This window comes from Heterodontus francisci, chromosome 4, assembly GCF_036365525.1.
Source record: "Heterodontus francisci isolate sHetFra1 chromosome 4, sHetFra1.hap1, whole genome shotgun sequence".
NCBI classification, from domain to species: Eukaryota; Metazoa; Chordata; class Chondrichthyes; order Heterodontiformes; family Heterodontidae; genus Heterodontus; species Heterodontus francisci.
Window position 1 is genome coordinate 126,577,612 of NC_090374.1, and position 16,572 is coordinate 126,594,183.

At 44.0% G+C, this 16,572-nt stretch overlaps 1 protein-coding gene across 8 annotated transcripts in view; it reads right to left on the bottom strand.

Moving 5' to 3' along the window:
• Nucleotides 1–16,572, bottom strand: part of LOC137369239 (guanine nucleotide-binding protein G(I)/G(S)/G(O) subunit gamma-7-like) — a 361,449-nt gene that overhangs the window by 196,770 nt on the left and 148,107 nt on the right. The window lies entirely within an intron of this gene.

A 16,572-nucleotide genomic window follows, 5' to 3' on the forward strand; every position in this document is an offset into this window, starting at 1 on the left:
AGCAATTATCGAGACATGTTTTACCATGCATTATGTTACACACAACAGAGTAAATTTATTAAGAAGGTTCAAGGATAATTTTTGTTCATAACCTTACATTTGAACAGCTTAAACGCCCAGCATTAACATGTATAGAAGTGCAACACATGCTGCAGGGAAGCAGGCTGCAGATAACTTGGGGTTGGTGGGGTCATATCCATTGAGTGGAATGAGCTCAATGCAGCCCTGACAGCTGGTGCACTGAGTGACAAACAATGGCTGCACTCGTTGAGTTATCAACAAAGAGCACACTGTCTGCTCTTCAACATAATATTTCTCTTGCAATTAAAACACAAACTAAAACAGCACAGCTCTGCCATCTCCTGGCTGTTGTGAAATAACCAAGTGCTTTTGATTTGAATGTTTATCAAGACTTAACGTGGTGATGGGAGAACCACTTCACAAACTATTCTGCAGCAACAAGTTGAAAGCACAACATTGAGTTACAGGTTTCAAAAGGTATTTTGAGTTACTGCTCCTGCATCTGTATATTAAATTCAGGCATTCAGTGATGTAGAAACTGTGTTGACTGTTTATTATATGCTAAGTGGAACTGATAGCTGCAAATGATGGAACACCATACCTGTGGATCACTCAAACATAAGTGATTCTGGTAAACAGGCAAGAACAGCTTTTTCACTCAGCAGCCAACAAATAATTAAAAATAAAATATTTACATGTGTTGTGTTCATAATACATGATCAGCCTTTTTTTATTCGTTCATGGGATGTGGGTGTCGCTGGCTAGGTCAGCATTTATTGCCCATCCCTAATTGCCCTTGAACTGAGTGACCTGCTTGGCCATTTCAGAGGGCATTTAAGAGTCAACCACATTGCTGTAGGTCTGGAGTCACATGGAGGCCAGACCAGGTAAGGACTGCAGATTTCCTTCCCTAAAGGACATTAGTGAACCAGATGGGTTTTTACAACAATCGACAATGGTTTCATGGTCACCAGACATTCCAGATTTATTAATTGAATTCAAATTTCACCATCTGCCATGGTGGGATTCGAGCTTATGTCTCCAGAGCATGGGCCTCTGGATTACAAGTCCAGTGACATTACCACTACGCCACCACCTCCCCAAACTTACCTTGCCGCTCACTAGTAAAATGAGAGGTTTGAGGCAGATAATGTATTAATAGGATTTTCAATAATGTCTCATAAAGTAGGTCATGTAACACAAAAGGGTAGATTAAAATATCCCCATCTCTCAGAACAATCCTCAATGCAACAAAATGAAAAATGTCACGTTCCGTAGAGTGCTTGATTATGGCAGCTCTTATTCCCTGTAATCGTTAATCATGTCTTTCAAGAGATAAGGATTTATCTCTATTACAAGTAATTAAATGACACAGCACTCAATGATTGTTCAAAAGTTAGTTCTATATATCCACTATCCTTATGAGGAAAAAAGTACTGCTTACAAGTCTGATTTTCATTCCCTGCACTGGTGAAAATGGGGTGGTAGCTCTTACTGGGCCTGGATTTTACTCTGTTTTCTTTTACCTCTCCCAGGAGATTACATGGCTGTGGGGATGTGGAGAGGTGGGAAGAAGGGAGGGGAGCAAGAAGTGTACAGACAAACTTACAAATTAGGAGCAGGAGTAGGCCATTCAGCTCTTCGAGCCTGCTCTGCCATTCAATAAGTTCATGGCTGAACTGATTACTCCACATTTCCACCTACCCCCGATAACCTTCCACCCCCTTGCTTATCAAGAATCTATCTACCTCTGCCTTAAAAATATTCAAAGACTCTGCTTCCACAGCCTTTTGAGGAAGGGAATTCCAAAGACTCACCACCCTCAGAGAAAAAATTTCTCCTCATCTCTGTCTTAAATGGGCGACCCATTATTTTTAAACAGTGACCCCTAGTTCTAGATTCTCCCACAAGAGGAAACATCCTTTCCATATCCATCCTGTCAAGACCCCTCAGAATCTTATATGTTTCAATCATGTCGCCTCTTACTCTTCTACATTCCAGCGGATACAAGCCTAGCCTGTCCAAACTTTCCTCGTAAGACAGCCCGCCAGGTATTAGTCTAGTAAACCTTCTCTGTACTGCCTCCAACGCATTTACATCCTTCCTTAAATAAGGAGACCAGTACTGTACACTGTACTCCAGATGTAGTCTCACCAATGCCCTGTATAGCTGAAGCATAACCTTCCTACTTTCATATTCAATTCCCCTCACGATAAACAATATCATTCTATTAGCTTTCCTAATTACGTGCTGTACCTGCATACTAACCTTTTGAGATTCATGCACTGGGACACCCAGATCCCTCTGCATCTCAGAGCGCTGCAATCTCTCACCATTAAGATAATATGTTTCCTTTTTATTCTTCCTGCCAAAGTGGACAATTTCCCACTTTCCCACATTATACTCCATTTGCCAGGTCTTTCCCATTCACTTAACCTATCTATATCCCTTTGTAGTTCCCTTATGTCCTCTTCACAAGTTACTTTCCTACCTATCTTTGTGTCATCAGCAAATTTAGCAACCATACCTTCGGTCCTTTCATCTAAGTCATTTATATAAATTGTAAAAAGTTGAGGACCCAGCACTGATCCCTGTGGCACACCACTTGTTACATCTTATCAACCAGAAAATGACCCATTTATGCCTACTCTCTGTTTCCTGTGTGCTAGCCAATCCATCCATGCCAATATGTTACCCCCTACACCATGAGCTTTTACTTTCTGCAATAACCTTTGATAAGGCACCTTATCAAATGCCTTCTGGAAATCTAAGTACAACACATCCACCGGTTCCCCTTCACCCAGAGCACATATAACTCCCTCAAAGAACTCCAATAAATTGATTAAACATGATTTCCCTTTCACAAAACCACGTTGACTCTGCCTGATTACCTTGAATTTTTCTAAGTGCCCTGCTATAACATCTTTAATAATAGCTTCTAACATTTTCCCCAAGACAGATGTTAAGCTAATTGGTCTGTAGTTTCCTGCTTTCTGTCTCCCTCCCTTTTTGAATAAAGGAGTTACATTCGCTATTTTCCAATCTAACAGAACCTTCCCTGAATCTAGGGAATTTTGGAAAATTGAAACTAACGCATCAACTATCTCACTAGCCATTTCTTTCAAGACCCTAGGATGAAGTCCATCAGGACCCGGGGCTTGTCAGCCTGTTGCTCCAACAATTTGTTCAGTACCACCTCCCTGCTGATTGTAATTTTCTTGAGTTCCTCCCTCCCTTCTATTTGCTGACTTACAGCTAATACTGGGATGTTACTTGTATCCTCAATAGTGAAGACAGATGCAAAATATCTGTTCAATTCATCTGTCATCTCCTTATTATCCATTATTAATTCCCCAGACTCACTTTCTATAGGACCAACGTTCACTTTGTTAACTCTTTTCTTATTTAAATATCTATAGAAACTCTTACTATCTGTCTTTATATTTCTAGCTAGCTTTCTCTCGTACTCTAATTTTACCTTCCTTATCAATCTTTTAGTCATTCTTTGCTTTTTTTTATATTCTATTCAATTTTCTGACCTGCCTCCCATCTTTGCACAATTATAGGCTTTTTCTTTAAGTTTGATACTATCTTTAACTGTTTTAGTTAACCACGGGTGGCAGGTCCCATCCTTGGAATTTTTCTTTCTCATTGAAATGTATCTATTCTGTGTATTCTGAAATATTTCCTTAAATGTCTGCCACTGCATCTCTATTGACCTATCCCATCTGATTTTTCCAGTCTATATGTAGGCTAAAATCCCCCATAATGATCGCTGTACTTTTCTGACAAGCTGACATTATTTCTTCCTTCATATCTCGTCCTACAGTGTGGTTAATGTTAGGTGGCCTGTACACCACTCCCATAAGTGACTTCCTGCCTTTATGATTTCTCATCTGTACCCAAACTGCTTCTACATCCTGGTCTCCTGAACTTAGGTCATCCCTCTCTATTGTGCTAATAGCATCATTTATTAACAGAGCTACCCCTCCACCTTTTCCTAGATTCCTGTCCTTTCAAAATGCCATGTACCCTTCAATATTCAGGTTCCAATCTATGTCATCCTGCAGCCATGTCTCTGTAATGGCTATCAGAATGTACTGATTTATTTCTATTTGCGCTCTCAGTTCATCTGTTTTGTTTTGAATGCTACGTGCATTCAGATACAGAGCCTTTAGTTTTGTCATTTTATTATTGTAACTTCTAGCCTTATCTGTTGATTTACTCTTAGAGTTGTACACTCTGTCCCTTCCTGTCACAGTCTGTTTATCATTTCCCATATTATTACCTTCCTCTCTTGCCTTGTCTCTACTTCTTGATTTACCATGTCTTCCTAAATTTGATCCCTTGCCCCCACTATTCAGACTAAAATCCTCTCTACTTCCCTAGTTATGCGGCTCGCTAGAACACTGGCCCCAGCAGGGTTCAGGTGTAGACCATCCCAACGGTACAGCCACCACTTTCCCCAGTACTGGTGCCAGTGCCCCACGAACCGGAACCCACTTCTACCACACCAGTCTTTGGCCATGCATTCATTTCGCTAATCTTATTTTCCCTATGCCAATTTGCACATGGGTCAAGTAGTAAACCAGAGATTATTACCTTTGAGGTTCTGCTTCTTAATTTGGCATCTAGTTCTTCATACTGACTATGCAGAACCTCTTTCCTTATCCTGCCTATGTCGTTGGTACCTGCATGGACCACGACGACTGGATCCTCCCCCTCCCACTGTAAGTTCCTCTCCAGCCTGAGCAGACGTCCCGAACCATGGCATAGGGCAGGCAACACAGCCTTCTGGACTCTCGCTCTTTGCTGCAGAGAACAGTGTTAATCCCCCTAACTATACTGTCCCCTGCTACCACTACATTCCTTTTTTCTCCCTCCACTTGAATGGCTTCCTGTACCATGGTGCCATGGTCAGGTTGCTTATCCACCCTGCAACCTCCACTCTCATCCAAACAAGCTGTAAGAACTTCAAACCTGTTGGACAATCGCAAAGGCTGAGGCTCCTACACTCCTGCCCTCTGGGTCTCCTGCAGCCATACTCTCCTGTCCCTGACCAAATCAGAAGACCCTATCCTAAGGAGTGTGACTGCCTCCTGGTACAAAATGTGCAGTAACTTTCCCCCTCCCTGATGTGTCGCAGGGTCTACAGCTTGGACTCCAATTCAATGACTCTGAGCCAAAGCTCTTCGAGCCGCAAACATTGACTGCAGACGTGTTTGCCCTGGATCACACTGGCATCCAGGAGCTCCCACATGCTGCAGCCGTGACACATCACCTGTCCTGCCATCCTTAATGTGTTTTAATTTACTTAATTATTTTATTCAATTATTTATTTTACTTTCCTTTTTTAATATATTTATTAAGCTTACCATTAGTTCCTTTATTATTTTAAACTTTAGGATTAGAATGGATCTTAATCACTTACCAGATACCAAACAGGTAACTTCTTCCCAAACCAATCACCTACCTGCTTGCCTGTGATGTTTAATGTTATGTTTGACTTAAATTAAATTAAAAGCTTACCTGTATACTCACCCCGGCGGCTTTCTGTTTCCCTGCTCTCGCTGTTGATTGTGATGTCACTCTTATGTCACTTTTCGATTTTTCCCTGCTCCGCTCCTGCTGCTCCAGTCGTGTTCCTCTCTCTCTCTCCGCTCCTACCGTGCTCCTCTCTCTCCGCTCCCGCCGTACTCTTCTCTCTCCCTGCTCCCGCCGTGCTCTTCTCTCTTGCTCTATCTCCGGTCTCCGACTTGGGCTTTTGGTGCGCTTTTTAAACCTCCTCTCCAGTCGTGCTCCTCTCACTCTTGCTTGTCTCCGGTCTAAGTGTTTATTCATGATGCTCATCGTGGCCCATCAATTTAGTATGTTTGTATGATCAAAACAGAATGTAGCACTTTCTGTCCCTTTCAAACCAACGTATGGATTGCCACCTTTTTAGTTGGGACTTTGAAATGCACCACCCATGTGGAGTTTCATTAGCCAATGCAAATTGGGCCCATTTTTGTGGAGTCATGAGGAGCATTATCAGATGAAAATTTCACAGTATATTATCAGTCATGATCTAATTGAATCTAATGGAACAGGTTCAAGAGCTTGAATGGCCTATTCCTGTTCCTATGTCCTGAGGAAGTGAAAGATGACATATAAATGTAAGTTCTTTCTCTACCTGGTGGAATTTAATGTTCATGCAGCTTTCATATTTAGCTTTGGCACTGACTAGCAAAAATCAGTTCAGATCTGGCAGATCAGCAGAAGTCTTACTGCTAGCATTAGGGTTAAGAATATCTTATTTTTTACATGGAAATGGGTCTTAACCGCACATGTTGGAAACCTGATTAGGGAATTTAAAAAGACCAATTAGTAGCTTAATAACCTACCATGCCCCAAACTAAGAATGGGAAAATCTTAAATAAAAACAAAAAGTGCTGGAAATACTCAGCCAGTCAGGCAGCATCTGTGGAGAGAAAAACAGAGTCAACATTTCAGGTCTGTGACCTTTCATCAGAACTGAATGGCCTGATCCTGTTCCTGTCTCCTGAGGTTCTGACGAAAGGTCACAGACCTGAAATGTTGGCTCTGTTTTTCTCTCCACAGATGCTGCCTGACAGGCTGAGTATTTCCAGCATTTCCTGTTTTTATTTCAGATTGCCAGCATCCGCAGTATTTTGCTTTTCTATTTGCATGAATGGGGAAATCTTGCTCGTTTGCCAGGGTTCCCTCTATGTGTTAATAACAGGGGTTCGACCATATAAAAGTAGATACTGTTGATAGAGGAAGATAAATTATTTTCACTGCTAATAAAATCATAGAACAATACAATGCAGAAAGAGGCTATTTGGCCCATTGTGCCTATGCTGGCCCTTTGAAAGAGCTATCCAATTAGTCCCACTCCCCTGCTCTTTCCCCACAGCCAAGCAAATTTTTCCTTTTCAGGTAATTATCCAATTCCCTTCGTTGAAAGTTATTATTGAATCAACTTCCACCACCCCTGCTTATGGCAGAACTGCAATATACAGTGGCGCAGTGGTTAGCACCGCAGCCTCACAGCTCCAGGGACCCGGGTTCGATTCTGGGTACTGCCTGTGCGGAGTTTGCAAGTTCTCCCTGTGTCTGCGTGGGTTTCCTCCGGGTGCTCCGGTTTCCTCCCACATGCCAAAGACTTGCAGGTTGATAGGTTAATTGGCCATTATAAATTGCCCCTAGTATAGGTAGGTGGTAGGGAAATATAGGGACAGGTGGGGATGTGATAGGAATATGGGATGAGTGTAGGATTAGTATAAATGGGTGGTTGATGGTCGGCACAGACTCGGTGGGCCGAAGGGCCTGTTTCAGTGCTGTATCTCTAAAACTAAAACTAAAAAACGACTCACATGGCCACAAGTAGCATAGAGCTGGCATTAGAAGGCCAGTTCACTGATCTTAGAATCATAGAGAGACACAGCACTGAAACAGGCCATTCGGCCCACCAAGTCTGTGCCGACCATCAACTACCCATTTATACTAATCCTACATTAATCCCATATTCCCTACCACATCCCCACAATTCTCCTACCACCTACCTATACCAGGAGCAATTTACAATGACCAATTTATCTATCAACCTGCAAGTCTTTGGCTGTGGGAGGAAACCAGAGCACCTGGCGGAAACCCACGCGGTCACAGGGAGAACTTGCAAACTCCGCACAGGCAGTACCCAGAACTGAACCCAGGTCGCTGGAACTGTGAGGCTGCGGTGCTAACCACTGCGCCACCCATTGACAGGATTAACTGATGGACAGGGAGGGGTGAATTTTGTCAGCCCATCACAGGTCCCAGCAGCGGCACCAGAAGCTTTTAATGTTATTTGTTTGTTATACATAGGATTGCATAGCATAGCATATCTGGCACAGAAACAGGCCATTCAGTCCATGCTGGAGTTTATGCACCACTCTTGCCTCCATCTTTCCTCATCTAAATCTATCACTATATTCCCTTCTCCCTCATATGCTCATCTGGCTTCCCCTTAAATGCATCGACACTATTCATTTCAACCACTCCCTGTGGTAGTGAGTTCTACATTCTCATCACTCTTCGGGTAAAGACATTTCTTCTGTATTCCCTATTGGATTTCTTGGTGACTATCTTATATTGATGGTCTCTAGTTATGCTCTTCACCATGACAGAAAACATTCTCTCTGTATCCACTCTATCAAAATCTTTCATAATTTTAAAGACCTCTATTAGGTCAGCCCTCAGCCTTCTTTTTTCAGGAGAGAACAGGCCCAGCCTGTCAATCCTTTTCTGATATGTGTACCCACGTATTTCTGGTATCATCCTTGTAAATCTTCTCTGCACCCTCTCGAGTGCCTCTACATCCCTTTTATAATATGGCGATCAGAACTGCATGCGGTACTCTTAAGCGTGGTATAACCAAGGGTCGATACAGGTTTAGCATAACCTCCCTACTTTTCAATTCTATCCCTTTTATTATAACATACATTAGATTATGGTGAGATTGATATTGATGGTAGTTTGTTATAATGGAAACTGAATCGTGGTGAGATCAATATCAACAGTATTTGTTATAATGCACACTGAAATATGGTGAGAATGATGAATTTCATTTTGTTATAATGGAAACTGGATTACCGTGAGATCGATATTAACAGTGCTTGTAAAAATGCACACTTGATTATGGTGAGATCGCCATCAATGGTGTTTGTTATAATGTACACTGAATTATGGTGAGATCCATACTAATGGTATTTGTTATAATGCACAGTGAATTATGGTAAGGTCGATATCAATGCTGCAATTGGTTAACAGAATTGTAAAATCCCAAGTGTACTCGTATAATACAAGAGCAAAATACTGCAGATGTTGGAAATCTGAAATAAGAACAGGAAATGCTGGAATTATTCAGATGATCAGGCAGCATCTGTGGAAAACGTAACAGAGCGTCAGATGACAGGTCATCGACCTGAAAGATTGGGCTGAATTTTAACTTTCAGACCCACTCGCAGTGGTGGAAGCCAGCAGCGCATCGGGAACCCAGAAGTTTCAGCAGTGCATTTGTCAGTATTTTTTTTGACCCAGCCACTAATTTGCACCTAATTTCTAGGTTTCCCAACAAATTAGAGTGGGTGGGTGTGAGCACAACACGCATCAGTCTGCTTCAGCTCCAATATTTAAAGGGACGCTATGAGGGTCAGAATTGAAGCATTGTGAAGTGTCATGACAGAGCCAGAAACTTCACAGATGGAAACTCAAAGTGAAAAGGCAGCACCACGCTTCACCAATGTGTCTCTGAACATCATGCTGCAGGCTGTAGGGGCCTGCAGGGAGATTCTGTTCCCCACAGACCAACAGAAGAAGACAGTCTCAGAGAAAAAACAGGCCTGGTTGGAAGTGTCTGAGGAGGTCATCAGGAAGAGTGTGGTGCCTCGCTACTGGGTATAGTGCCACAAGAGGTTCAATGACCTAACCAGGGCAGGAAAGGTGAGTGGGATGGCATATTCAATACAAACCCCCTGATTCTGCCTTCCCTAGCCTTCTCCTGCACATCACTCCTCAGACAACAAACCCTGCAGGTGCACCCATCTCTCTATGTCGAGGTACCCCTTCTGACCAGCCACCACTGATGCTCAGCTTCATCTTATTGCAGTGTCATAGCCATCCCTCACAGTGATCCTCCACCAATGTTATAATAAAAGCAAAATACTGCAGATGCTGGAAATCTGAAATAAAAACGAGAAATGCTGGAAATACTCAGCAGGTCTTGCAGCATCTGTGGAGAGAGAAGCAGAGTTAATGCTTCAGGTCAGTGACCCTTCATCAGAACCAATGTTATCCTTCCATCTCTCAAAACATTCCACAGCTCACATTCATAGGTCTCTTCTTTCTCTCCTTGCATGAGAAGAGAGCACAGAACACCAGGGAGAGACAAAGTACTGGAGGTGGCCCTCCAGTTATAGCTAGGTATAAGCAAGGGGGTGGAAGGTTATCGCGTGTAGGTGGAAATGTGGAATAATTAGTTCAGCCATGAATGTATTGAATGGAGGAGCAGACTCGAGGGGTTGAGTGGCCTACTCCTGCTCCTAATTTGTATGTTCGTATAAGCTACATTGACAGCTGTGGAGGAGAAGGCGGCACTGGAGATAAGCCTGGTCGCAGTATGTCTGGCCATTGGCAATAGAGAAATAGGGGTCTCCCTGCTACAAGGTGGCAGAATTAAATATAACACAGCCACATGGCTTACAGCAATTACACAGGTTGACTTGATGCCAGCTGCCACTGAAATTTGATGATCTGCACAATGATGGCTTAGAATCCTCTCACCATGTCAGTTCCAATTGATGTCTTACATCTCCCACAGGTCCTACAAGTGTCCCTCGGAAGATGGCGCTAGAGGAAGAGGAAGACTCCTCAGAGGAGGTCACTCACTCTGAGGAAGTACCATCATTCATGCGCACCCTCCACAAATTCAGATACGCACACCTCGATGGGGCACCAAGACAGGTAGTAGGGTTGTCACATGTTGAAGCGTACAGCATAAGCGAGCAGGAGCAGTTGTTGGAGACAAGCACAACAATGGAGAGTCCCCGTCAGAGGGCACAAGATCCCCCAAGCTCTGCTCAGCTGGATGCATATGCTGAATCTTGGTGGGAGGGCGGGGGGTGGGGGTGGGGGACGAAGAAGACTACTTTGAAGGAGCAGTGTAAAATATGTGAGGTTCTGGCAGCCTTTCCAGAGGAACTGCATATGTTTGGAGAGGTATTGGAGGGGTCTGTCTCTATCATGAGTACCATGATGTCTCAGGCCTTCGCGCTATTGTCTACATCCAATGGAAAGATTGGCCACCTGCTTGAAATATCAGAGATGGCAGATAACTGAGTGCATGTTGTCCATCACCAATAACCTGCACACTCAGTCTGCCACCATAAGCAGGATGGAAGTCTCGCCCTGGCCATTCAATGCCTCACTGAAGTGCAGTAAAGTGCTCTGCAGCTCTTGGCTAGCAGGGAGGTGTGGGCGGGCCACAAGAGGGAAGATGGAGAAAATGCAGCTGGAAGTTGGGACTCTTCTCAAATTACTTCCATTCCTCACCCCTTGTACCACCACCAACCCCCCCCCCCCCAACCAGAGTCCCACATGCTGCCTCCTGTCCCGATGGCTGAGTCTGCCCCATGCACAGGTGCAAATGGGGCAGTCTTTGATGGGATCTTCACACTCTCCAAAACCTGGAGCATTTAAAGAGATCTGAGCAATCAAAGCAGGAAAACTAGCAGCCTGTCACAGCGGTTGCACCACATAGGGCCAACAGGAAAAAAGGAGCAGTTGCACTAGTGTGTTTAACACTGTTACATTGTCACATTTCTGTTTAATGTTTATGAACCATAACATTTACTTCAAAGCTCCATTATTTCATCCTCCCCATTTTTGCCTGCTGCTTGCCAAGTAGACTTCTGCCTTGTGAAGAATAGTGGATGGTTTGTGAGAGGGATAGATTGTTGCTAGTAGCACTGTTTTGTGCTGGGTGCTGAGGGGCCACAGTGGATTCAGAATTGAGAAATTCAGCCAGATGGCTGTACTGCCTCAGATTAGTGCAAATGTGCCTGAATCAGTCTGTTTTGGGAGCTGAGTGGCTGCAGGTGCCCTTGCCACATCAGGCTTCTCTTCCTCTTCTTCCTCCTTTTCCTCTGAAGATACAGAGTGCTCATTATGATCCTCCTCCTGGAGCTCATATCCTCGCTGCTATGCAATACTGTGCAAGGCCATTCTAATGTACCACTACCATTCTGGAAACCCTTGCTGTACGTACTGAAGGGCGCCACAGATCAGTCCAGGCACCTGAATCATATCTTCAGCATCCCGATTGCTTGCTCAGTTACAACTCTTGTGCTCATGTGGCTTCTGTTGTACCTTTCCTTTGCATCACTGACTCAGGTATCATGAGCCATGTCCTTGGAGGGTCGCCCTTGTCTCCAAGGAGCCATCCACTGTCGCTGCTTGAAGATATGAATATCTGTCGGAGATGGGACTGGCACAGGATGAAGACATCATGGCAGGCATCTGGGTATCTTGCACAGACATACTTGATATTTTGGTGTTTGCAGACCACTGAATATTGCTAGAATGGAATCTCTTTCGATTGGTGAGTACGCCTGAGTGATCTGAGGGCATCTTGATTGCCATATGGGTGCAATCCAGGATCACCTATATGTGTGGGAATCAGACCGGAGCAGCAAATCCGAGGGCCCTCTCATTTTGACTCGCCTCATCAATGGCAAAGTGCACATAGGTGCTAGCCCTAGCAAACATGGCATCAGTCGCCTGAGAGATGCACATGTGGGCAGCAAATTGAGATTCTACAAATGCCACCATCAGATCCCTATAAGGAGCTGGAGGCAAAGAAATTAAGGGTTGTGGTGACCTTGATCCAGTTGGAAGGAGGTCTTCTTCCAGGAGGCTGCAAACGTCAGCAACAACTAGATGGGAAAGTCTGAGCCTCTGAGGTACTGGTGCTCAGTCATGTCCAGAAAGCTGATATGCCTGTACACCCTATGTTGGTGCTCTTTCCCCTCTATTCTGTGGAGCAGCAGGTGGTTGAGGAGAAGGCTGCTGCTGCTGCTCCTCGTGTTCCTTATCAGATCCAAGGTAGAGCTACGTAAGTTGCTCCCATGCTGCTGAGAAGGCCGACAGCTGGAAAGTGCAGATCAAAGACAAAAAACTCAAAGATAGCAAAAATGACCTCCAAAGTCTTAGAAATTAACTCCAAAGCAGTGAAAGAACACTCTCAGAACAAATCCTGAGCAAAAGCCTTTCACTTAGGCAAGGAAGCAGCTGTCATATTGCAGTATTTAAAGGCTTCCTTGCCTGTCAATTGCTCAGTCCCATCAATCCTTGCTGTCCTCTCGCGTTGTTTTACCTGCCGAGTGCCAGGGAGCCCGGGAAACCCGTGAGCTCAGACTTAAGGTCAGAACTCTTGGTTAAAACTGAAGTTAATACCCATTTAACATATTTAAATGTCAGACCTGCCTGTCCCGCAGGGGTTTCCAGCACGCTGAAGAAAGTGTTCAGGTTAAAAGAGGAAAATGGCGCGTACCTTCCAGCTTCCTGACACGCCGTTAGTTTCTAGCATTTTAACCTGCCGCCCGCACAGAAACACACCCACCTTAGCAAGTTAAAATTACCCATTAACTCTGTTTCTCTTTCTACAGATGCTGCCATACCTGCTGAATATTTCTAACATTTTATGTCCTTATTACATTCATATATAATGCTACTTTGGACTGTAAATGTCTTGATAATTACATTCACATTGCTGAGAATATCACAGAATTGTTACAGCACAGAGGAGACCATTCGGCCCGTTGTGTCTGCACCAGCTCTCCGAAGGAATAATTTACCAAGTGCCACTTCCCACCTTCTCCCCTTAGCGCTGCACATTATTCCTTTTCAGGTAACAATCCAATTCCCTCTTGAATGCCTCGATTGAACCTGCCTCCACCACACCCTCAGGCAGTGCATTCCAGATCCTAATCACTTGCTACATGAAAACGTTTTTCCTCATGTCGCTATTGCTTCTTTTGCCAATTAACCTTAAATCTGTGGTTCCAGCATTTCTTGTTTTTATTTCAGATTTCCAGCATCCGCAGTATTTTGCTTTTATTTTAGTGTTTAATTCACTGCCACTTCTCTTCCAGGAATGCCTACCTTGAAGAAGTTCTGCTCTTCTCTCCGACAGGATTTTCGTTTGTCTCTTTTACCTTGTTCACCTTCATTGCTTTCTATTTCCCTCCTGGTGTTTGATAATTTACACCTAATCTGTACTAATGCTTTGTCTTTCAACACACCATTAACATATTGTTTGCCTTTGCTCCATGACCTTTTGGTCAGCTATGTGGCCTGGTCTAGACCTCCTTTGTTATCTCTTGCCCCACCCCCACCTCACTTGCTTATAACCTGTGACTTTTCTAATATTTGTCAGTTCCGAAGAAGGGTCACTGACCCGAAACGTTAACTCTGCTTCTCTTTCCACAGATGCTGCCAGACCTGCTGAGTGGTTCCAGCATTTCTTGTTTTTATTTCAGATTTCCAGCATCCGCAGTATTTTGCTTTTATTTACCTTAAATCTGTGCCCACTTATTCTCGATCCTTCCACCAATGGGAACAGCTTTCCCCTATCTATTCTGTCCAGACCCGTCATGATTTAGAATAGCTCTATCAAATCTCCTCTCAATCTTCTCTTCTCCAAGGAAAACAGTCCCAACTTCTCCAATCTATCCACGTAACTGACGTTCCTCATGCCTGGAACCATTCTCATGATTCTTTTCTGCACTCTCTTCAATGCCTTCACATCTTTCCTAAAGTGTGATGCCCAGAACTGGATACAATACTCCAGCTGCCACCAAACCAGTGTTCTACACATGTTTAATATTACTTCCTTGCTTTTGTACTCTATGCCCCTATTAATAAAGCCTAGGATAATGTATGCTCTATTAATCGCTCTCTCAACCTGTCCTGCCACCTTCAATGACTAATGCACATATACACACAGGTGCTGCTGCTCCTGCACCCCCTTTAGAATTGTACCCTTTATTTTATAATGTCTCTCCGCATTCTTCCTATCAAAATGAATCGCTTCACACTTGCTCTGCATCAAATTTCATCTGACATTTGTCCGCCCATTCCACCAACCTGTCTATGTCCTTTTGAAATTCTACACTATCCTCCTCACAGTTCACAATGCTTCCAAGTTTTGTATCATCCGCAAATTTTGGAATTGTGCCCTTTACACCAAGGTCTAGGTCATTAATATATTTCAGGAATAGCAAGGATCCCAACACCGACCCCTGGGGAACTCCACTATTAACCTTTCTCCAGTCCAAGAAACACCCATTAATCACTACTCTCTGTTCCCTGTCACTTAGCCAATTTTGTATCCATGTTGCTACTGTCCCTTTTACGCCATAAGCTATAGATTTGCTCGTTTGTTGTGAAGCACTTCATCAAATGCCTTTTGGAAGTCCACGTACATCACATCAACAGCCATCATCGTCGGCTGTGCCTCGTTTTGAGGATGATGTCTGCTCAAGGTCCCAAGTTTCTGCCATGGGTCTTCAGGTGACTGGCCAGGCCGATTCTCAACTCTCAGATCTTTGGGCAAATGGGGCAGGACGTCCCACGAGATGTTGATATCTGGAGTGCAGTATCTGCTTCCCTTTCTTTCCTTCTCTGCCGCCGCTCTGCCTCATCATTAAGGTGTTTGGACTCAAAACATGATACAGCTTGATGGACAAGCTGTCACCATTTTGAACGGTTGGTGGTAAGATCCTTCCTGTCATCAATGTCAATGCTACCGCGCTTCAAAGAGAGCTTCAGCGTGTTTTTGAAGCGTTATCTTTGTCTTCCCCTGGAACGTTGGCCATTTGAGAGTTGAGAAAACAGGACTTGGGGAGGGAGATGGTTTTCGGCCATCCGGATACAGTGTCCAGTCCATCGAAGTTGTTTTGCAGGAGTTTTGCCTGAATGTTTGTGGAGCTGGCTTCAAGAAACACAATAGCGTTTGTTCGACAGTCCTCCCATTGAATCCGGAGGATGCGGCGGAGGCATTGCTGATGGAATTTCTCCAGCGCTCTTATGTGTCGCTGATACACAGTCCAGGTCTCGCTGCAGTACAGGAGTGTAGTGGCAACAACTGCTGTGTACACTAGGACTTTTATTAACTTGCAGTGGTCTTTATTGTCAAACACTCGCTGCCATAGTTTGTAGAAGGCTGAGCTGGCACAGCTGATCCAGTGTTGGACCTCCTCTTCAATGGTGACCTTTTAAGAGAGGTGGCTGCCAAGGTATGGGAAGTACTCAACATATTCCAACGTCTCTCCTTCAACATATATAGGAGGTGGAATATTTGGCTGACCAGGTGGGGTTGATATATGAGTTATGTTTTAGCAACATTCAAGGACAGGTCGAGTCTCTTCTTTGCAGAATTGAAGAGATTGAGAGTGGCTTGCAGATCTGGTGCAGAATGGACAACGACACTGCAATCATCTGCAAACTGTAGATCATGTATGGTGGTGAGTTTACTTTTGGCACGGAGGCGACTGAGGTTAAAGAATTTTCCATCTAGGCGGAATTTAATACTCACACCAGAGGGCACCTGACCTTTGATGAGGTGAATAGCCACTTTCAGGTAGATTGTAATTAGTGTGGGGGCTATCACACAGCCTTGCTTGACCCCGGTCTGGATTTTGAAGTGTCTGTTTCAGATCTTCCAATCAAGACAGCTGCAGCCATATTATCATGGAGCAATTGCAGGATTGTGACAAAGTTTCTTGGACATTCAAATCTTTGCACTACAATCCACAGAGGCTTGTGATTTACTGAGTCAAATGCTTTGGTCAGGTTGATGAATGTAGAGTTCCTGGTGTTGTTCTCAACATTTTTCTTGGATCCGTTGGGCAACAAAAACCATGTTGGAGGTTCTGCTGGAAGGTCTAAAGCCACACTGTGTCTCTGGGAGGATTTCCTCAGCCACAGGAAGTAGGCGATTGAAGAGAATGT